Below are 23303 nucleotides of genomic sequence, written 5' to 3' on the forward strand. Positions count from 1 at the left end.
AAACCTATCTTCACTGATGAAATATTTAGCTGTCTATTCATTTCAGGCCAACAAGTTCAGCTTTCTTAAAACTTGGCTTTGTGTGGCAAGTTATATACCTCCTCTTTCCTCTCCACTATCTATACTTTCTCTATCTTCATCACAGCTTTCCTTTCCTCCTCCTACACAGAAATATGAATACTACTTAAGGATCAAACCTTTCACTTTTCTAATTTTTATTTATCATACTTTTCTTTCTAAAGGCCATTTACTCGTGCCTTAAACTCTGTATCATTTTTATTTGGATGACCCCAAGATTTTTCTCCAGAACTAACAACTCTGATCTTTAGTCCCATATTTCATGTTGTCTACAGTGTAATTCTAGCGATAGATGTTTTTGGTAGCAAGTCATGCTGAACATTGCTTCCCTTCCAAACCTAAGTTTCTTCTTTGGTTTTCATTATTTCTTCCTTCAACCATAAAATGAATATTTATAAAACACAAGTCTATTCATATTACTTATACATTGTTCAAATCTTCCCATAGCTCCCCTTGTGTGTCAGGTAAAAGGTCAAATTCCTTCATGTGACTCTTACAGTTACCCTGAGTCTGGTAGTGAGGTATAGTAGAGAGAGAGATTCTTAAACTCTCAGTTTAAAATCAAACAGATTTGGGTACAAAGTTATGCTTAGTCACATAATAGCAAGATAGTATTGAATAAGTCAATTAATGTTTTGGGATCTCTATTGATTTCTATAAAATAAATGGTTTTAAACTAGAAGATTTCTGAGGATCCTTCTAAATTTAATTTCATATAACTTTGGGTTTTTTTCTAAGCTTATATCTCAGGAATCTCATAATACTTATTCTACACTTTAACCATTCTAAAACTTATTATTTCTTGAGTGTGTGCATTCCCACCACCATCCCTTTGTCATGACTATATATTTTACCATTAATTTCTTTCATTTTATTCTATTGAATACTTCATCCATTTTTAAGGCCTTGCTCAAATTCCACCTTCTCCAATAAAAATGGTTTGGTCTCCCTATCCAGAAGAAATCTTCAGTCTTCACAAGTCCAATAGTATCTCATTTATGTCTTTAGATCATTTATCATATGCTTCTTTATATTTTCACTATATCTCCTCACTGGATAATTATTGCCTGAAGGAGAAAACATCATGTCTTAAAAATCATAGAATTTTGATACTGAAGAGAACTCATCTTGTACTGCTGCTGCTGCTGCTGCTGCTGCTAAGTCACTTCAGTCTTGTCCGACTCTGTGTGACCCCATAGACGGAAGTCCACCAGGCTCCCTCGTCCCTGGGATTCTCCGGGCAAGAACATTGGAGTGGGTTTCCATTTCCTTCTCCAATGTGTGAATGTGAAAAGTGAAAGTGAAGTCGCTCAATTCGTGTCCGACCCTTAGCGACCCCATGGACTGAAGCCTGCCAGGCTCCTCCATCCATGGGATTTTCTAGGCAAGAGTACTGGAGTGGCTTGCCACTGCCTTCTCCGCATCTTGTACTATTTCCCATATAATACAGGAAGCTGTTTTTTTCTAAATATTACTCACAGATAATAATATAAACAATGCTCAAATAATTTCTTTTTTATAAAGCAGCCTATCCGATGGATAGGAACATTTAATGACGGAAGATTTCTTCCAATTAGTAAAATAAAACAGATTTCTCCATGACTTCTACATAGTCTTAGTTTTCTAATTGGTAGCCTGTGTTTCCTAAGTATTTTTCTTTTTTTCAGTTATTATTCCCATCATAGGGAACATTCTTGCTTCATCAAAAGTAGATCTATGACATAACTCCAGTGCTGCTGACTTTCTGCTCCACTTTCTCCTCTCTGTCACACCAGACTCATTACAATATTGATAATGATTTCAGTGACCTGTCTTCTTAAGATGATCTTCATTGTGCATTTTTTTATGATTATTGCTTCATTTAGTATTAGGCTCCTTCATCCTATCAAGTATGCCAGATCAGGAACTCATTCTTCAAGCTCATTAATCCATCCATCCTTTCAATAAATATCGAGTGTCTATTATATGCCAAGCACTGTATTGGACTCTGGGGGGGGGGCGGGGAATGTAAACAAAAATAGACAAAGAATGAGATGGCTGGATGGCATCACCGACTCGATGGATATGAGTTTGAGTGAACTCCGGGAGTTGGTGATAGACAGGGAGGCCTGGCGTGCTGTGATTCATGGGGTCGCAAAGAGTCGGACACAACTGAGCCACTGAATTGAATTGAACTGAACTGAACTGATTACAGAATGAAGATCACTGTGTCATCACCAAGACAGATTTTGTTAAAAAGTTATTATTTAAAGAAAAAGACTGCAAGAACGCTAAGGCTTTGAAGGAGAGGAACATTGAGCAGCATTTAATAGAAAAGGTTGTTCTAGTTAAGGAGGTCTGGGAAGGCTTCTCTGACAAAGTGATATCTGAACAGAAATATGAGGAATGATTATCAGTTAAGCAAGCAAAACATAGGGAGTTAAAGGAAAACCCAGTAGAAAGAAAAGGTAATGCAGGGATCTGGAGCCAGGGAGCACAGGGACATTTTGATAAACTGAAAAACAATTTAGAATGACTGGAATACAGGAAGTATGGTGGTATTTGAGGGCAGAGGAGAGCAAGAGCCAAAGACTATAAACTGTATAAATGATTTTAATTGTATCTTAATTACAAGAGAAACCTGGAGAAGGAAATGGCAACCCACTCCAATATTCCTGTCTGGAGAACCCCATGGACAGAGGAGCCTGGTGGGCTACAGTCCATGGGGTCACAAATAGTTGGGCATACTTAGTGACTGAACAATAACAACAAAAGAAATCACTGAATTTCGATGTGGGGGAAGGATGATAAATGATCAGATACGCATTATTTTTCATTCCACAAAATGAAATGCTCATATCTTAAGGGTTCTGATGAATGCATATCAAGTCACAGAATTGCTCCGTCATGCCAGAAAATTCCCTGTGCTCCTTCACAGTCAATCCTTAAATCTCAGAAGTGAAGTGAAGTGACAGTCGCTCAGTCGTATCTGACTCTTGCAACCCCATGGACTATACAGTTCATGGAATTCTCCTGGCCAGAATACTGGAGTGGGTAGCCTTTCCCTTCTCCAGGGAATCTTCCAAAACCAGGGACTGAACCCAGATCTCCCGCATTGCAGATGGATTATTTACTAGCTGAGCCACCAGGGAAGCCCAAACACTAATCTATCATCTTAGGTTAGTTTTGCTTACCTCAGTATTTCATGTAAGTAGAATCATACAATACATAACCTTCAAAGAATCTTCTTTCCCTCAACATACTAATTTTTGCATCTGTTTTCTATAACCATACACTTATAAGAGAAGTGTTCGTAATATGTCTCATCTACAACCCCGAATAGTTATTGGAAGGAATGATGATGAAGCTGAAGCTCCAATATTTTGGACATCTGATGCAAAGAACCTGCTCATTGGAAAAGACCCTGATGGTGGAAAAAATTGAGCGTAGGAGAAGAAGGGGGGGACAGAGAATGAGATGGTTAGATAGCATCACCAACTCAATGTATATGAGTTTGAGTAAACTCTAGGAGATAGTGAAGGATAGGAAAGCCTGGCATGGTCCAATCCATGGGGTCACGAAGAGTTGGACACATTCAATTCAGTTCAGTCGCTCAGTCTTGTCCGACTCTGCGACCCCATGAATCACCAACTCCCGGAGTTCACTCAAACTCATGTCCATCTAGTCAGTGATGCCATCCAGCCATCTCATTCTCTGTTGTCCCCTTCTCTTCCTGCCCCCAGTCCCTCCCAGCATCAGAGTCTTTTCCAATGAGTCAACTCTTCGCACGAGGTGGCCAAAGTATTGGAGTTTCAGCTTTAGCATCAGTCCTTCCAATGAACACCCAGGACTGATCTCCTTTAGGAACTGAAAAACAACAGCAATGTTGTTACACATATTAGTTTATTTATACATTCTCCTGTTTATTAGACTGTTAAGAATGGATGAGAAAGAAAGTGAGACTCAAAGTAGATTCTTTTAGAAGGTCCTTATTTTATGTGGTACAAGGTGTCGACTGAGAAAAAAAAAATAAACAACTTAAAAGTTGAGAATTATGTTTTATTCAGCAGACACACTGAGGACTTAAGCCCAGGAGACAGGCTCTCAGATAACTCTGAGGGGCTGTTCTGAAGAGGTAGGGAGGAGCCAGTATATATTGGGTTTTTTGAAAAGAAAGAAACAAACAACAACAACAAAAAAGAAACAGGTAGAGCATAAAAAGATTATTATTAATTAAAGAAAAAACAGACATCTGAAATTAATGAATTTGGCACTTTTCTATGCATGGGAAGATGCAAGAGTCTGGGCTTATTGAAACCATGCCGCTGATATGCATCTTAACTTTTTAATGCCAGTATCCTGTTTTTCTCCATGCTGAATCCCCCCCAGGGTACACATTCAAGGGCATCTTCAGCGGTCGATGTCTCGATCACCACAACATCCTTTGCTTACTGATATGGCACGTGATTATTTTCATTCACAAAGGTAAAATTTTAAATAGTTTCAATGATTTGTTTAATTAGAAATGGAAGCAAATGGGTGATTTCAAGAGAGATTTAGGAAGAGGTAAAATAAATGGGATTTAATGACAGATTGGAAGTAGAGGTAAAAGTGATAAGAGAGATTGAGAGTAACTCCATCTTTTTGGCTTATGCAATTACATACACAGTAGTTTCATACAGAAAACTAGGAAAATGTGAAGAGAACCATATTTAAAACATGTTATGAAGATCCTACGTATTTATTTTGGGCATACTGTATTGAGTTTGAGGTAGTACTTTTGATTTATTCAAAGTGGCAATGTCAAGTAAACAACTAAATATATCCATCTGTAGCCAATATCAGGCCAAGATCACCTCCTGGATGAACTTTTTCATCTCTGCTCCTAGCAGGGAGACTAGTTTTCATTTATACTATTCAAAAGTGTGGTAGCTGCCTCAGGCCAGAACACAAATGCTGCAGCTTTTCCCACACTGACCAGATTTTGCAGGACTGAAATTAAACTATTAAACTTCTAAAAGATCTTTAAACAGATGCAAGCCTCTGATTTCCAAGTTCTAGGGGCTCCTGGGAGCATGGATTTATGGGAGACTAATTGACCCCTTCTCTTCCCTACTAACTGAAGGAGTCTTTTGGGCCTAGAAAAGAAAACAAAAGTCTCAAAGGCCTTTGCTGAATCACCTAAAAAAACAGAACTTTAGGTCCCACCCTGATGCTCCAGGCCGGTTTCGTCTATCTAGGACTTATCATCCCCTGTCCAGAAACCTTCCACCCCCTACACTTGCCCTGAAGACTTATCACTCCCTGCCCAACTACAAATGCCTTCTCAACTAAAGAATACCCAAACCTTCCCGCTTGATTAACGTTTTCCTTATCGCTTCCACAAACCTCATAAATATAGAGCCTCCCTGATCCATCTCAGCTCTCAGCCTGGTCGTTAGGCCGATTGTTACCCCCTCCTTGACTGAATAAAGGTAACCTACTTCTGTTGAGAAGTCTTTCCTTTTTCTGCCTTGCCCGAACTATACCTTACACTAACTTTACCAAATTGCTAGATAGTAGAAATTCACTCCTTTTTCACAGTTAGGCAGGAGGCTAACTTCTTTAGTCAAAAACAACAAATATATAGGTACAAAAATCTCTTTACTAATTTTAGCATCTGTTTCCTGTAACTATACACTTCTAAGAGACCACCTTTCATGTATTAAATATTCTATAAATGTATGCTTACATCCAGTGTAGCCCATCTTCAACAAGAAACAGATAAAAAGACCCGTGACTTATTGAGCTGTACTCTCTAATGCCTATACAGTACCATATACATGAAAGTACTGAGTAAATACATCAGATCATGACTTTAGGCCCAGGTAGATAAGAGATATGAAAGAACATGGGAGATAATCATTCTAATGTATAAATATCATTTGTCCTGTGATTAAAAGTGTTTTAAAAGAAACAGAAGGAAGATGAAGTTATTCTAGAGTGCACCAATTCTTAATTCATAATATAAAAATAAGACATTATATGGTTCTTGAATCTAAAAAGCCTGTGGAAAAAGCAAGGAAAAAGGCATTTAAATAAAATAGCAAGTGTTTCAATATTTAAATAGACTACCTTCCCCCAATTTCTCTTCCTCCAAAAATTCTCATTAAGATGAATTGGCTCATTTGTTTCAAAGGAAATTTAAAGTGAATTAAGTTTGAAAACTAGACTGAAATGAAGTTTATACTTATGCAGAGATGTAAGAATATAAGTATAAATATGAATTGAATTCTTTATACTTTACACTTTGGTCAATCACACTGAATCATATATTCTAACTAAAACCAGTGGTTCAGAAGCACCTAGTCTAGTCTTTATCAAAGTGTATTTCAAGGATCATACTTAATGCCTAATCCTGAGAGGTATCCAATTAAAAGAGGTATCCATGGCTATATAACTTTGGGAAAGCATATATAATACCCGACTGTTGCTTCACAGTATACCATGGCATATTAATGCTTTGAAAGTCCTGAGAAGTCTCCTAGTAATGAAATCTAGAATACTTACTATGGTTAATCAGACTCTATGTAATCTAGACCTTCACTGCACCTTGTTTCCCACCACAATCCACCTTACAATTATGTTCCAGTCACACTGGCCTTATGTTGGTCACCAAATTCATCGAGCATATTCCCATATGAGAGCCTTTGAATTTGCTCTTTCCTTTACTTTGAAACTGGAGTAGGAAACTGAAACCCATTCCAGTATTCTCTCCTGGAAAATCCCATGGACAGAGGAGCCTGGTGGACTACAGTCCATAGGTTCTCAAAGAGTCAGACACGACTGAGCACACATGCACTATTTTGAAAACTCTCCCCACCACACACCCAAGTTTATCCAAGAAATTCAAGTTTCTGCTCGGATAGCAGCTTCTCTGAGAGGTCTTTCTTTACCTCCTGTCTAAAATTAACCTCAAAACTCCATCACTCTTCATCATCTATCCCGCTTTAATATCCTCCACAGCAGTTTTATCTATCTATTTATTTATCTATCTAACATGACATAACATGTATTAACATATTTGTTGTTCATTTATGTCTTTCCCTAAAGTCTCAGTGCCATGATGGCAAGGCTTTATTCTGTCTTGTTGAACACTGATTAAACAATACCTGGAGCATAAATATTCATTGAATGAATGAATGAATAAATAACCCTCTTCACATTAGCTTAACCACGTGTTCCAAATTTGTTTGATTGTGGTATTCTTTTCTTATGTAACACATATTAAAAATTTAAAGGAACCAATGTTCTACAGAACAAACACATTTTGGAAATTCTGTTTCAGGCTAACATAATCTGAAAAAGAGAACATTACCAGAGGCTTAAGAACAATGAAATAGACTAGTTGGTGGAATCTGGAGAATTATTAGTGTTATAATTGAGGGGAACAAAAAGAAAGACAATTAAATGTTCCAATTAATGTTTAGTCAATATAAAAATATTATTTCAAATATTTTCAAAGATCCTTTGAACTTATCTGACTGATCAATTTATAAATTGTGTTAGATTTGTATGCTTAAAAAAATGCGGTGCAAGAGGAGACAGAGGTTATGTTAAGCAAACATATTCTAATTGTATTAATTCAATAAAGTATGTTATGATAGTTGCCTACAGAAAGAACTAAGCCAGGCAGCGTACTTAATTAGTGAACTTAGTTAATTAAAAGAGTGAAGCAATACGACTCAGTCTTTACTTATGATTTAAGACTTATGGTCTCCAGCATACAAATATTATCACTTTTTTTCTTTCCTATTATGTTGACATAAGTTTTGTAAGCTAACACTTATCCTACTCAAACTCTTCCAGAAAATTGCACAGGAAGGTAAACTTCCAAACTCATTCTATGAGGCCAACATCACCCTAATACCAAAACCTGACAAAGATACCAAAAAAAGAGAACTACAGGTCAATATCACTGATGAACATAGATGCAAAAATCCTTAACAAAATTCTAGCAATCAGAATCCAACAACACATTAAAGAGATCATACATCATGACCAAGTGGGCTTTATCCCAGGGATGCAAGGATTCTTCAATATCCACAAATCAATCAATGTAATACACCACATTAACAAACTGAAAAATAAAAACCATATGATTATCTCAAAAGATGAAGAGAAAACCCTTGACAAAATTAAATATCCATTTATGATCAAAACCCTCCAGAAGGTGGAAATAGAAAGAACATCCCGCAACATAATAAAAGCTATATATGACAAACCCACAGCAAACATTATCCGCAACCGTGAAAAACTGAAAGCGTTTCCCCTAAAGTCAGGAACAAGACAAGGGTGCCCACTCTCACCACTACTATTCAACATAGTTCTGGAAGTTTTGGCCACAGCAATCAGAGCAGAAAAAGACATAAAAGGAATCCAAATTGGAAAAGAAGAAGTAAAACTCTCACTGTTTGCAGATAACATGATCCTCTACACAGAAAACCCTAAAGACTCTACCAGAAAATTACTAGAGCTAATCAATGAATAGAGTAAAGTTTCAGGCTATAAAATCAACACAGAGAAATAGCTTACATTCCTATACACTAATAATGAGAAAATAGAGAAATTAAGGAAACAATTCCATTCACTGTTGCAATGAAAAGAAAATACTCAGGAATATATCTACCTGAAGAAACAAAAGACCTATATTTAGAAAACTATAAAACACTGGAGAAATAAATCAGAAAGGACACTAATAGACAGAGAAATATACCGTGTTCGTGGATTGGAAGAATAAATATTGTGAAAATGAATGTACAACCCAAAGTAATTTATAAGTTCAATGCAATCCCCATCAAGCTACCAAAGGTATTTTTCACAGAGCTAGAACAAATAATGTCACAATTTGTATGGAAATACAAAAAACCTCGAATAGCCAAAGCAATCTTGAGAAAGAAGAATGGAACTGGGGGAATCAACCTGCCGGACTTCAGGCACTACTACAAAGCCACAGTCATCAGGACAGTATGGTACTGGCATAAAGACAGAAATATAGATCAGTGGAAGAAAATAGAAAACCCAGAGATAAATCCGTGCACCAATGGACACCTTATCTTTGACAAGGGAGGCAAGAGTATTCAATGGAGCAAAGACAATCTCTTTAATAAGTGGTGCTGGGAAAACTGCTCAACCACTTGTGAAAAAATGAAACTAGAACACTCCTTAACACCATACACAAAAATAAACTCAAAATGGATTAAAGATCTAAATGTAAGACCAGAAACTATAAAACTCCTAGAGGAGAACATAGGCAAAATACTCTCCGACATAAATCACAGCAGGATCCTCCATGACCCACCTCCCAGAATATTGGAAATAATAGCAAAAATAAACAAATGGGACCTAATTAAAATCAAAAGCTTTGGCACAGCAAAGGAAACTATAAGCAAGGTGAAAAGACAGCCTTCAGAATGGGAGAAAATCATAGCAAATGAAGCAACTGACAAAGGATTAATCTCAAAAATATACAAGCAAATTCTGCAACTCAATTCCAGAAAAATAAACGACCCAATCAGAAAATGAGCAAATAACTAAACAGACATTTCTCCAAAGAACACATACAGATGGCTAACAAATATGAAAAGATGCTCAACATCACTCATAATTAGAGAAATGCAAATGAAAACCACAATGAGGTACCATTTCACGCCAGTCAGAATGGCTGCTATCCAAACATTTACAAGTAGTAAATGCTGGAGAGGGTGTGGAGAAAAGGGAACCCTCTTACACTGTTGGTGGAAATGCAAACTAATAAAACCACTATGGAGAACAGTGTGGAGATTCCTTAAAAACTGGAAATAGAACTGCCATACGACCCAGCATTCCCATTCCTGGGCATACACACTGAGGAAACCAGAACTGAAAGAGGCACATGTACTCCAATGTTCATCCCAGTACTGTTTATAATAGGCAGGACATGGAAGCAGCCTAGATGTCCATCTGCAGACGAATGGATAATAAAGGTGTGGTACATTTACACAATGGAGTATTACTCAGCCTTTAAAAAAAACACATAAGATCAGTTCTAATGAGGTGGATGAAACTGGAGCCTATTATACAGAGTGAAGTAAGTCAGAAAGAAAAACACCAATACAGTATACTAACGCATATATATGGAATTTAGAAAGATGATAACGATAACCCTGTATCAATTCAGTTCAGTCGCTAAGTTGAGTCCAACTCTCTGCGACCTCATGAATCACAGGATGCCAGGCCTCCATGTCCATCACCAACTCCCGGAGTTCACTCAAACTCATGTCCACAGAGTCGGTGATGCCATCCAGCCATCTCATTCTCTGTTGTCCCCTTCTCCTCCCGTCCCCAACCTTTCCCAGCATCAGAGTCTTTTCCAGTGAGTCAACTCGTCACATGAGGTGGCCAAAGTATTGCAGTTTCAGCTTTAACATCAGTCCTTCCAATGAAAACCGAGGATTGATCTCCTTTAGAATGGACTGGTTGGATCTCCTTGCAGTACAGGGGACTCTCAAGAGTCTTCTCCAACATCACATTTCAAAGCATCAAATCTTCAGCGATCAGCTTTCTTCACAGTCCAACTCTCACATCCATACATGACCACGGGAAAAACCATAGCCTTGACTAGACGGACCTTTGTTGGCAAAGTAGTGTCTCTACTCTTTAATATACTATCAAGTTTTGTCATAACTTTCCTTTCAAGGAGTAAATCTCTTTTAATTTCTTGGCTGCAATCAGAATCTGCAGTGATTTTGGAGCCCAAAAAAATAAAGTCTGACACTGTTTCCACTGTTTCCCCATCTATTTCCTATGAAGTGATGGGACCAGATGCCATGAGCTTTGTTTTCTGAATGTTGAGCTTCAAGCCAATCTTTCACTCTCCTCTTTCACTTTCATCAAGAGGTTTTTTAGTTCCTCTTCACTTTCTGCCATAAGGGTAGTGTCATCTGCATATCTGAGGTTATTGATATTTCTCCCAGCAGTCTTGATTCCAGCTTGTGCTTCTTCCAGCCCAGCGTTCCTCATGATGTCCTCTGCATATAAGTTAAATAAGCAAGGTGACAATATGCAGCCTTGACGTACTCCTTTTCTTATCTGGAACCAGTCTGTTGTTCCATGTACAGTTCTGCCTGTTGCTTCCTGACCTGCATAAACAGGTGGTCTGGTATTGCCATCTCTTTCAGAATATTACACAGTTTATTGTGATCCACACAGTCAAAGGCTTTGGCATTGTCAATGAAGCAGAAATAGATGTTTTTCTGGAACCCTCTTGCTTTCTCCATGATCCAGCGGATGTTGGCAATTTGATCTCTGGTGCCTCTGCCTTTTCCAAAAACCTGCTTGAACATCTGGGAGTTCACCCTTCACATATTGCTGAAGCCTGGCTTGGAGAATTTTGAGCATGACTTTACTAGCGTGTGAGATGAGTACAATTGTGTGGTAGTTTGAGCATTGTTTGACATTGCCTTTCTTTGGGATTGGAATGAAGACTGACCTTTTCCATTCCTGTGGCCACTGCTGAGTTTTCCAAATTTGCTGGCATAATGAGTGTAGCACTTTCACAGCATCATCTTTCAAGATTTGAAATAGCTCCACTGGCATTCCATCACCTCCACTAGCTTTGTTCATAGTGATGCTTTCTAAGGCCCACTTGACTTCACATTCCAAGATGTCTGGCTCTAGGTCAGTGATCACGTTATCGTGACTATCTTGGTCGTGAAGATCTTTTTTGTACAGTTCTTCTGTGTATTCTTGCCACCTCTTCTTAATATGTTCTGCTTCTGTTAGGTCCATACCATTTCTGTCCTTTATCGAACCCATCTTTGCATGAAATGTTCCCTTGGTATCTCAAATTTTCTTGAAGAGATCTCTTGTTTTTCCTATGCTTTTGTTTTCCTCTATTTCTTTGCATTGATCACTGAGAAAGGCTTTCTTATCTCTCCTTGCTATTCTTTGGAACTCTGCATTCAGATACTTATATCTTTCCTTTTCTCCTTTGCTTTTCGCTTCTCTTCTTTTCACAGCTCTTTGTAAGGCCTCCTCAGACAGCCATTTTGCTTTTTTGCATTTTTTTTCCATGGGGATGGTCTTGGTCCCTGTCTCCTGTAGAATGTCAGGAACCTCCATCCAGAGTTCATTAGGCACACTATCTATCAGATCTAGGCCCTTAAATCTGTTTCTCACTTCCACTCTATAATCATAAGGGATTTGATTTAGGTCATATCTGAATGGTCCAGTGGTTTCTCTACTTTCTTCAATTTAAGTCTGAATTTGGCAAGAAGGAGTTCATGATCTGAGCCACAGTCTGTTCCTGGTCTTGTTTTTGCTAACTGTATACAGCTTCTCCATCTTTGGTTGCAAAGAATAAAATCAATCTGATTTTTGTGTTGACCATCTGGTGATGTCCATGCATAGAGTCTTCTCTTGTGTTGTTGGAGAGGGTGTTTGCTATGACCAGTGCATTCTCTTGACAAAACTCTATTATCCTTTGCCCTGCTTCATTCCGTGCTCCAAGGCCAAATTTGCCTGTTACACCAGGTTTTTCTTGACTTCCTACTTTTGGATTCCAGTCCCCTATAATGAAAAGGACATCTTTTTAGAGTGTTAGTTATAAAAGGTATTGTAGGTCTTCATAGAACCATTCCACTTCGGCTTCTTCAGCATTACTGGTTGGGGCATAGGCCTGGATTACTGTAATATTGAATGGTTTGCCTTGGAAACGAACAGAAATCATTCTGTCGTTTTTAAGATGGCATCCAAGTACTGCATTTCAGACTCTTTTGTTGACCATGATGGCTAGTTCATTTCTTCTAAGGGATTCTTGCCCACAGTAGTAGATATAATGGTCATCTGAGTTAAATTCACCCATTCCAGTCCATTTTAGTGCACTGATTCCTAGAATGTCAATGTTCACTCTTGCCATCTCCTGTTTGACCACTTCCAATTTGCCTTGATTCATGGAGTTAGCATTTCAGGTTCCTATGCAATATTGCTCTTTACAGCACCGGACCTTGCTTCTATCACTGGTCACATCCACAGCTGGGTATTGGTTTTGCTTTGGCTCCATCCTTTCATTCCTTCTAAAGTTATTTGTCCACTGATCTCCAGTAGCATACTGGGCACCTACCGACCTGGGGAATTCCTCATTCAGTATCCTATCATTTTGCCCTTTGATACTGTTCACGGGGTTCTCAAGGCAAGTATACTGAAGTGATTTGCCATTCCCCTCTCCAGTGGACCACTTTCAGCTTTGGTCCATGTGATCTGATCGACTAGTTTCCTGTGATTATGATTTCAGTGTGTCTGCCCTCTGATGCCCCCTTGCAATACCTACCGTCTTATTTGGGTTTCTCTTACCTTGGGTGTGGGATATCTCTTCACAGCTGCTCCAAGAAAGCGTAGCTGCTGCACCTTACCTTGGATGAGGGGTATCTCCTCAAGGCTGCCCCTCCTGACCTTGAACGTTGAGTAGCTCCTCTCGGCCCTCCTGCGCCCGTGCAGCCACCGCCTATTGGACGTGGGGTAGCTCCTCTCGGCCGAAGCCCTGGCCTCAGTCGTGGGGTAGCTCCTCATAGCCGCGCCTCTTTGTGTGGTCGGTTGCACCAGAGCCAGCGTCTCTCGCATCTGTGAGACAGCAAAAGAGATACAGATGTATAGAACAGTCTTTTGGACTCTGTTGGAGAGGGCGAGGGTGGGATGATTTGAGATAATGGCATTGAAACATGTATATTTTCATATGTGAAACAAATCACCAGTCCAAGTTTGATGCATGATACAAAATGCTCAGGGCTGGTGTACTGGAATGACCCAGAGGGAGGGAATGGGGAGGGAGGTGGGAGGGGGATTCATGATGGGGAACTTACATACACCCGAGGAAGATTCATGTCAATGTATGGGAAAACCAATACAATAATGTAAAGTAATTAGCCTCCAATTAAAATAAATAAATTAAATTAAAAAAAATAAATAAATAGCTATTGACTGAAAAAAAAAAAAGACAAACAAACAAACAACTTCACACCTGGAAAAGTTTGATTGACTCTTAGAAGAATTTAAATGATACAACTGTGGTCTTAAATAAGTACAGATGGACCTGCTCTTATTGTTCCCATTTATTTCAGCATATATGAAATAAATTTGTACAATTAAAGTTAATGAGGTCTTTATTAGCCAACAGGTAGAAGGGTGCTTTTTTTTGTATTACAAAGGCAAAAGTAATGTCAGCAAATGCTCTCTTCAAAGTCTAGGACATAACAAATTTCTTCCAGCTGCCTGGAGTGAGGGTAGGTGGAGGTCGGGGTAACAGGGACAGAAGGTTATGGATAGTGAGAACAAAGAGACAATCACTATTATCACACTTATGATGCTCTTTGTCAGACTACTGGAAAATAAGAAGCAAAAATTGAACAATCTTCCCGATTTTTCATCCCACAAATAAGAAAGCTGAGCAGTTCCATCATCTCAGGAGAAATTAGTTTGATGGAGAGATAAGATAAAACAGTGATGAAGGGTTTCAACTCTCTGTTAGTACAAAAGGAAGGAAAGATGGTGAAAGAAAGAAAGTGTGCTTTTCCACTTTAACGCTAGGATTGGCACAACTACAGAAAGAACTTTAGATACTCTGCTTTATCAAGGGATGGTAAGGAACTGTTAGAATTGACTGGGTCCTATTTCCCAGAACTTGCATTATGCAATAAGGACAATACATTTATGTTATAATCAGCATACCTAGGCTCCTGAGTATCCAAAACTAATAGTATAAAGAAAAGATGATACTGAATAAGAGATACTTTTATGACAGGAAAGGGTAGTGATAATCTATATGCATTATGGTGCAATTTTCAAATGATTTTACATATGTATATATATTTAGGTAGAAGGATAGATTCTCTCCAATCTAGCCACATTTTGTCACTAGCAATATTCCACAATCAGTAAAATGCCTTAGGAGACGTATGGATGGAGTCAGATAGAATCTATATTATTTGAATGGAGAAAGGTAACTGATCTCCATGGAGATTTAATTCTTAAATTTCAAATTTCCAGGTTTGGTTTCTAACATAATGGTTCTCAAATGCGAACTGATGGACCATGGTGCTGGTTAAGGTCTCTTTTCTTTACTTATCTGTAGTGAAATTGCAAAACGCATAATTTTATATATAGTCAATTTAATCACTCACTGTCACTTTTTCAAGAGGGTTGATCATTTTATTCTACTTTTTTTTTTATGTTAACATGTCCTTTCTTATATGAGATACGTGTGTGATAACATGTGTCTTAAACATATTCTTTCTTAGCAAAATCAAAAGCCGGCAGCCTAACTTGTTCCTCAAAATTCAGGGAAGAGTATTTTATTTTAACCCCCAAATTCTGAACGCAATGGACAGTCCAACTTTATAGCACACCAATTTCTGAGATATTTAAAATCAACTTAGTATTATTTTGACCAGGGATTGAACACAGGACACGTTATTGAGAGCCTGTAATCACTAGACCACCAGGGAACTCCGTCGAGGTACATCTTTACATAGGCAGTTATTCCTATTTATCAAGGTATCCAATTCTCTTTACATGCTGATGAATTCCTGTAAAATACCAATAGACTTTATGGGACTTTCATTTCCTTTTCCTATTTGGAACCAGTCTGCTCTTCCACGTCCAGTTCTGACTGTTGCTTCCTGACCTGCATACAGGTTTCTCAAGAGGCAGGTCAGGTGGTCTGGTATTCCCATCTCTTTCAGAATATTCCACAGTTGATTGTGATCCACACAGACAAAGGCGTTGGCATAGTCAATGAAGCAGAAATAGATGTTTTTCTGGAACTCTCTTGCTTTCTCCATGATCCAGCGGATGTTGGCAATTTGATCTCTGGTGCCTCTGCCTTTTCTAAAACCTGCTTGAATATCTGGAATTTCTCAGTACACATGTTGCTGAAGCCTGGCTTGGAGAATTTTGAGCATGACTTTACTAGCGTGTGAGATGAGTGCAATTGTGCAGTAGTTTGAGCATTCTTTGGCATTGCCTTTCTTTGGGTTTGGAATGAAGACTGAACTTTTCCAGTCCTGTGGCCACTGCTGAGTTTTCCAAATTTACTGGCATATTAAGTGCAGCACTTTCACAGCATCATCTTTCAGGATTTGAAATAGCTCAACTGGAATTCCATCACCTCCACGAGCTTTGTTCGTAGTGATTCTCTCTAAGGCCCACTTGACTTCACATTCCAAGATATCTGGCTCCAGGTGAGTGATCACGCCATCATGATTATCTTTGTCATGAAGACCTTTTTTGTACAGTTCTTCTGTGTATTCTTGCCACCTCTTCTTAATATGTTCTGCTTCTGTTAGGTCCATACCATTTCTGTTCTTTATCGAGTCCATCTTTGCATGAAATGTTCCTTGATATCTCTAATTTTCTTGAAAATATCTCTTGTTTTTCCTATTCTGTTGTTTTCCTCTATTTCTTTGTATTGATCACTGAGGAAGACTTTCTTATCACTCCTTGCTATTCTTTGGAACTCTGCATTCAGATGCTTATATCTTTCCTTTTCTCCTTTGCTTTTCGCTTCTCTTCTTTTCACGGCTATTTGTAAGGCCTCCTCAGACAGCCATTTTGCTTTTTTGCATTTCTTTTCCATGGGGATGGTCTTGGTCCCTGTCTCCTGTACAATCGAACTTCCGTCCAGAGTTCATCAGGCACTCTATCTGTCAGATCTAGACCGTTAAATCTATTTCTTACTTCCTTAAATCTATCCCTTACTGTATAATCATAAGAGATTTGATTTAGGTCATATCTGAATGGTCTAGTGGTTTTCCCTACTTTCTTCATTTTAAGTCTGAATTTGGCAGTAAGAGTTCATGATCGAGCCAGCGTCTCTGGCGCCTGCGCCGCAGGAGCTGGCGTCTCTCGCATCTATAGAATTGTGTAGAAAAATTTAATTATAAAATCTGATCTAGTAGATGAATATAGAACATCTGAGAGTACCAGTTACTTTAAACACATTTAGGGGAAAAAAAAATGTAAATTCTGAGGAAAAATCCAAGTCTCAATAAGCACATTATATATTAGCATTCTACAGAGGAAATTCGCTGACAATAAATACAGTTAAATTATAAATCACTGACGTGAAGGTATACTAGAAAATAACCATGTTTCTTTAAAAATTAAGTAAATCTTTGTCCATAGAAGAAATCACAGTTAAAATTAGAAAATATACTAAGTTAATAATGCAATACCACACATTAAAATTTCAGAGACAGAACTTATATCACATTAAAATTTACTTCCGAATTTTTGACAGTCTTCCCATTGAAATAATGGGCCTCTTTCCCCATATTTTCCCCTCGTCTTGAATCTGGGATAGACTAGGATTGCTTTGGCCAATAGAGTAGGGTAGAAGTGCTGCTTTGTCAGTTTCAGGCCTCATCTTTAGGAATTGAAAAGCTTGTTTCAGTCTGTTGAACTCCTGAGCAACCACATAATAAGTCCAACTGTCCTATTGCTACTATACATTGAAAAATCCCTAACAACGGGTACTTTGAAAGGCAGTGTGGACAAATACAGAGGGAGGGAGAGAGAGAACAAGAGTGACTATATCTAAAGCAGTGCTTAGAAGGAAATTTATTCTCTTAAATGATGACATTAGAAAACAATAAAGGCTGAAAATTAATGGGTTGAATAAGAAATGAGAAAGTTTAAAAAATGAGAAAGAGAATAGAAAAATAAACCCAAATAAAATACAAGGGAAAATACAGGAGCAGAAATGAACTTTATTCTAAGAAAACTCAGAAATGAACTTTATTCTAAGACAGCAAATAGGGAGGAGCACGGGGAGATGGCAGAGGAATAGGACAGGGCAACCACTTTCTCCCCCATAAAATCAGCAAAAGAACATTTGAACGCTGAGTAAATCCCACAAAACAACTTCTGAATGCCGGCAGAGGCCATCAGGCACCCAGAAAAGCAGCCCATAGTCTTCGAAAGGAGGTAGGAAATAGTATAAAAGATAAAAAGAGAGGCAAAAGAGGGAGGGACAGAGCTCCATCCTGGGAAGGGAGGCTTAAAAAAAAAAAGAGAGAGAGAAGTTTCCAAACACCTGGAAACACTAATGAGTCTGTGGCCAGCCTTGGAACCTCAGAGGGCCACATAACTGGGAAAAAAGACATAAATAATTAAAACTCACAGACTAAGTGCCCAGAGGAAACTCTCAGTGGAGAAGCGGTGCAGACGCCCACACCCCCCACTAGCAGGCAGGGGATGGGCAGGGAGGCGTGGGAGGCAGCACTTAGAGAGAGCAACTGGCCTGAACACCCTGAGAGCAAGCTGAGGGTGTTAACGGGAGATAGCTAAGCAGACTGTGCAGTGTAAAGCCTGCGAAAAGCTGAAAAGCTCCAACCTAAGACTCCACAAGCCCTGCTCACAGAACAAAGGACTGAGAAGAGCGAGCTGGCTGTGGGCGGCCCATCCCCCAGCTCCCCCACCCCCACCCCGGGACAGGCAGGGAGGGCGGCCAGCACTGGAAAAGGCAGCCTCGGCCCCAGTGAGGCCTCCCATAACAAGCTGCAGGCAGGCTTCATTGCTAACCAAGACCTGGGTTCGGGCCAGTCGATATCCACCTGAGAAGGTGCGCCGGTTGTACACCCAGAAAACCGAGCAGCAGGGACTGGGGAGGCAATAAGTCACAGCGACCCCGCTCGCCAAACGCCTGGTCACCTGAGCTGCTCGGACCGGGGAAGGCACAAAATGCAGGCCCAGTCAAGTCTGCGCCTTTGTGGAGCACCCGAGAACCTGAACTTGCGCCACTCAGACCTGGGAAGTGCATGCAACCCAGTGCCAGCTGCAGACAGCTCCTGGCAGAGAAACCTAGAGCCTGAGAAGCAAAAACAGGGAAAGAACACACGCCACGAGCGGGGGCAATCCCAGTGTAGCCGAGACACTGCCTGCACTCCCCACAGATGCCAGTGATATTTGTTAGCAGTGTTCCTCCCTTCCCACAGCACCACTGAACAGGTGAGCCGGGGAAAAAAAGTGTCCACCACCGCCCCCTGGTGTCAGGACGGGAATTAGACACTGAAGAGACCAGCAAACTGAAGACCTTTTACAACAGAAGGAACTGCCTTGGAAGTAACAGGGAGAAGCCTTGAGCCTACTGCAAGAATAAGATTGAAAACCAGAGGCAGAGGCTGAAGTCCAAATCCTGAGAAAACAAGAGATCTCCTGTTCCAGGGAACATTAATTGATAGGTGCTCATCAAATACCTCCATACATACACTGCAACCAGGCACCACACAAGGGTCAACAAGTTTCAGTGAAAGACATACTATGCAAACTATCCAGCAACATAGGAGAATAGCACTGAGCTTCAATATACAGGCTGCCCAAAGCCACTCCAAACACATTGACTTCTCAAACTCATTACTGGACACTTCATTGCACTCCAGAGAGAAAAAAATCCAGCTCCACTCACACAGAACACTGACACAAGCTTCCCTAACCAGGGAACCTTGAGAAGTCACCCATCCAACCCCACACACAATGAGGTAACTACATAAAAAAGATAACTCCACAAACTGCCAGAAGACGGAAAGGCCACCCCAAGCACAGCAATTTAAGCAAGATGAAGAGGCAGAGAAATACCCAACAAGTAAAGGAACAGGAAAAATGCCCACCAACACAAACAAAAGAGGAAGATATTGGGAACCTACTCGATAAAGAATTTTGAATTTTAATTGTGAAAATGATTCAAAATCTGGAAAGCAAAATGGAGTTACAGATAAATAAACTAGAGAAAAGGATTGAGAAGATGCAAGAAATGTTTAATAAAGAATTAGAGGAAATAAAAAAGAGTCAATATACAATGAATAATGCAATAGATGAGATCAGAAACACTCTCGAGGGAACAGACAGTAGAATAACGGAGGCAGAAGACAGGATAAGCCCGCTAGAAGATAGAATTGTAGAAATAAATGAAACAGAGATGGAAAAAGAAAAACGAATTAAAAGAAATGAGGACAATATCAGAGACCTCTGGGAAAATGTTAAACACCCCAACATTCGAATCATAGGAATCCCAGAAGAAGAAGGCAAAAAGAAAGACCATGAGAGAATACTTGAGGAGATAATAGTTGAAAATTTCCCTAAAATGGGGAAAGAAATAATCACCCAAGTCCAAGAAACCCAGAGAGTTCCTAACAGGATAAACCCAAGGCGAAATACTCCAAGGCACACATTAATCAAATTAGCAAAGATCAAACACAAAGATCAAATATTAAAAGCAGCAAGGGAAAAACAACAAATAACACATAAGGGGATGCCCATAAGGATAACAGCTGATATTCCAACAGAAACTCTTCAGGCCAAGAGGAAATGGCAAAACATACTTAAAGTGATGAAAGAAAATAACCTACAGCCCAGATTACTGTACCCAGCAAGGATCTCATTCAAATATGAAGGAGAAATAAAAAACTTAACAGACAAGCAAAAGTTGAGAGAATTCAGCATCACTAAACCAGCTCTCCAACAAATACTAAAGGATCTTCTCTAGACAGGAAACACAGAAAGGGTATATAAACTCGAATCCAAAACAATAAAGAAAATGGCAATGGGATCAGACTTATCAATAATCACCTTAAACTTAAATGGGTTGAATGCCCCAACCAAAAGACAAAGGCTTGCTGAATGGATACAAAAAGAAGACCCCCATATATGTTGTCTACAAGAGACCCACCTCAAAACGCGGAACACATAGAGACTAAAAGTGAAGGGCTGGAAAAAGATATTCCATGCAAATAGAGACCAAAAGAAAGCAGGAGTAGCAATACTCATGTCCGATAAAATAGATTTTAAAATAAAGGCTGTGAAAAGAGACAAAGAAGGAAACTACATAATGATCAAAGGATCAATCCAAGTAGAAGATATAACAATTATAAATATTTATGCACCCAACATAGGAGCACTGCAATATGTAAGACAATTACTAACAAGTATGAAAGGGGAAATTAACAATAACACAGTTGTAGTGGGAGACTTTAATACCCCACTCACAGCTACAGATAGATCAACTAAACAGAAAATTAACAAGGAAACACAAACTTTAAATGATACAATAGTAGACCAGCTAGACCTAATAGATATCTATAGGACATTTCACCCCAAAACAATGAATTTCACTTTTTCCTCAAGTGCACACGGAACCTTTTCTAGGATAGATCACATCCTGGGCCATAAATCTAGCCTTCATATATTCAAAAATTTGAAATCATTCCAAGCATCTTTTCTGACCACAAGGCAGTAAGATTAGATCTCAATTACAGGAGAAAAACTATTAAAAATGCCAACATATGGAGGCTGAACAATACGCTGCTGAATAATGACCAAATCATAGAAGAAATCAAAAGAGAAATAAAAATACACATAGAAATGAATGAAAATGAAAACACAACAACCCAAAACCTCTGGGACACTGTAAAAGTACTGCTAAGGGGAAGGTTCATAGCAATACAGGCACACCTCAAGAAACAAGAAAAAAGTCAACTAAATAACCTAACTCTACATCTAAAGAAACAAGAAAAGGAAGAAACTAAGAACCCCAGGGTTAGTAGAAGGAAAGAAATTGTAAAAATTAGGACAGAGATAAATGCAAAAGAAACAAAAAAGACCATAGCAAAAATCAAAAAGCCAAAAGCTGGTTCTTTAAGAAGGTAAATAAAATTGAAAAACCACTATCCAGACTCATCAAGAAACAAAGGGAGAAGAACCAAATCAATAAAATTAGAAATGAAAAAGGAGAGATCACAACCGACAATACTGAAATACAAAGGATTATTAGAGAATATTATCAGCAATTATATAGCAATAAAATGAGTAACCTGGAAGAAATGGACAAATTTCTAGAAAAGTACAACTTTCCAAAACTGAACCAGCAAGAAATAGAAAATCTGAACAGACCCATCACAAGCATGGAACTAGAGGCTGTGAACAGAAATCTTCCAGCAAACAAAAGCCCAGGTCCAGACGGCTTCACAGCTGAATTCTACCAAAAATTTAGAGAAGAGCTAACACCTTTTCTACTCAAAGCCTTCCAGAAAATTGCTGAGGAAGGGAAACTTCCAAACTCATTCTATGAGGCCACCATCACCCTAATCCCAAAACTTGGCAAAGATCCCACAAAAAATGAAAATTACAGGCCAATATCACTGATGAACAAAGACGCAAAAATCGTTAACAAATTTCTAGCAATCAGAATCCAACAACACATTAATAAGATCATAAATCATGACCCAGTGGGCTTTATCCCAGGAATGCAAGGATTCTTCAATATCTGCAAATCAATCAATGTAACACACCACATTAACAAACTGAAAAATAAAAATCATATGATTATCTCAATAGATGTACAGAAAGCCTTCGACAAAATTCAACATCCATTTATGATAAAAACCCTCCAGAAAGTGGGAATAGAAGGGACATACCGCAACATAATAAAAGCTATATATGACAAACCCACAGCAAACATTATCCTCAACGGTGAAAAACTGAAAGCATATCCCCTGAAGTCAGAAACAAGACAAGAGTGCCCACTCTCACCACTACTATTCAACATAGTTCTGGAAGTTTTGGCTACAGCAATCAGAGCAGAAAAAGACATAAAAGGAATCCAAATTGGAAAAGAAGAAGTAAAACTTTCACTATTCGCTGATGACGTGATCCTCTACACAGAAAACCCTAAAGACTCTACCAGAAAACTACTGGAGCTAATCAATGATTACAGTAACGTTGCAGGATATAAAATCAACACACAGAAATCCCTTGCATTCCTATACACTAATAATGAGAAACTAGAAAGAGAAATTAAGGAAACTTTTCCATTCACTGTTGCAACGAAAAGATTTAAATACTTAGGAATATATCTACCTAAGAAAACAAAAGACGTGTACATAGAAAACTATCAAACACTAGTGACAGTAATCAAAGAGGACACTAATAGATGGAGAAATATACCGTGTTCCTGGATTGGAAGAATAAATATTGTATAAATGAGTATACTACCCAAAGTAATTTATAGATTCAATGCAATCACTATCAAGTTACCAACAATATTTTTCACAGAACTAGAACAAATAATCTCACAATTTCTATGGAAATACAAAAAACCTCGAATAGCCAAAGCAATCTTGAGGAAGAAGAATGGAACTGGGGGAATTAACCTGCCAGACTTCAAGCTCCACTCCAAAGCA

This window comes from Moschus berezovskii, chromosome X (genome assembly GCF_049115385.1).
Source record: "Moschus berezovskii isolate FMDL1 chromosome X, NW_MosBer_1.0, whole genome shotgun sequence".
In the NCBI taxonomy this organism is placed as follows: Eukaryota; Metazoa; Chordata; class Mammalia; order Artiodactyla; family Moschidae; genus Moschus; species Moschus berezovskii.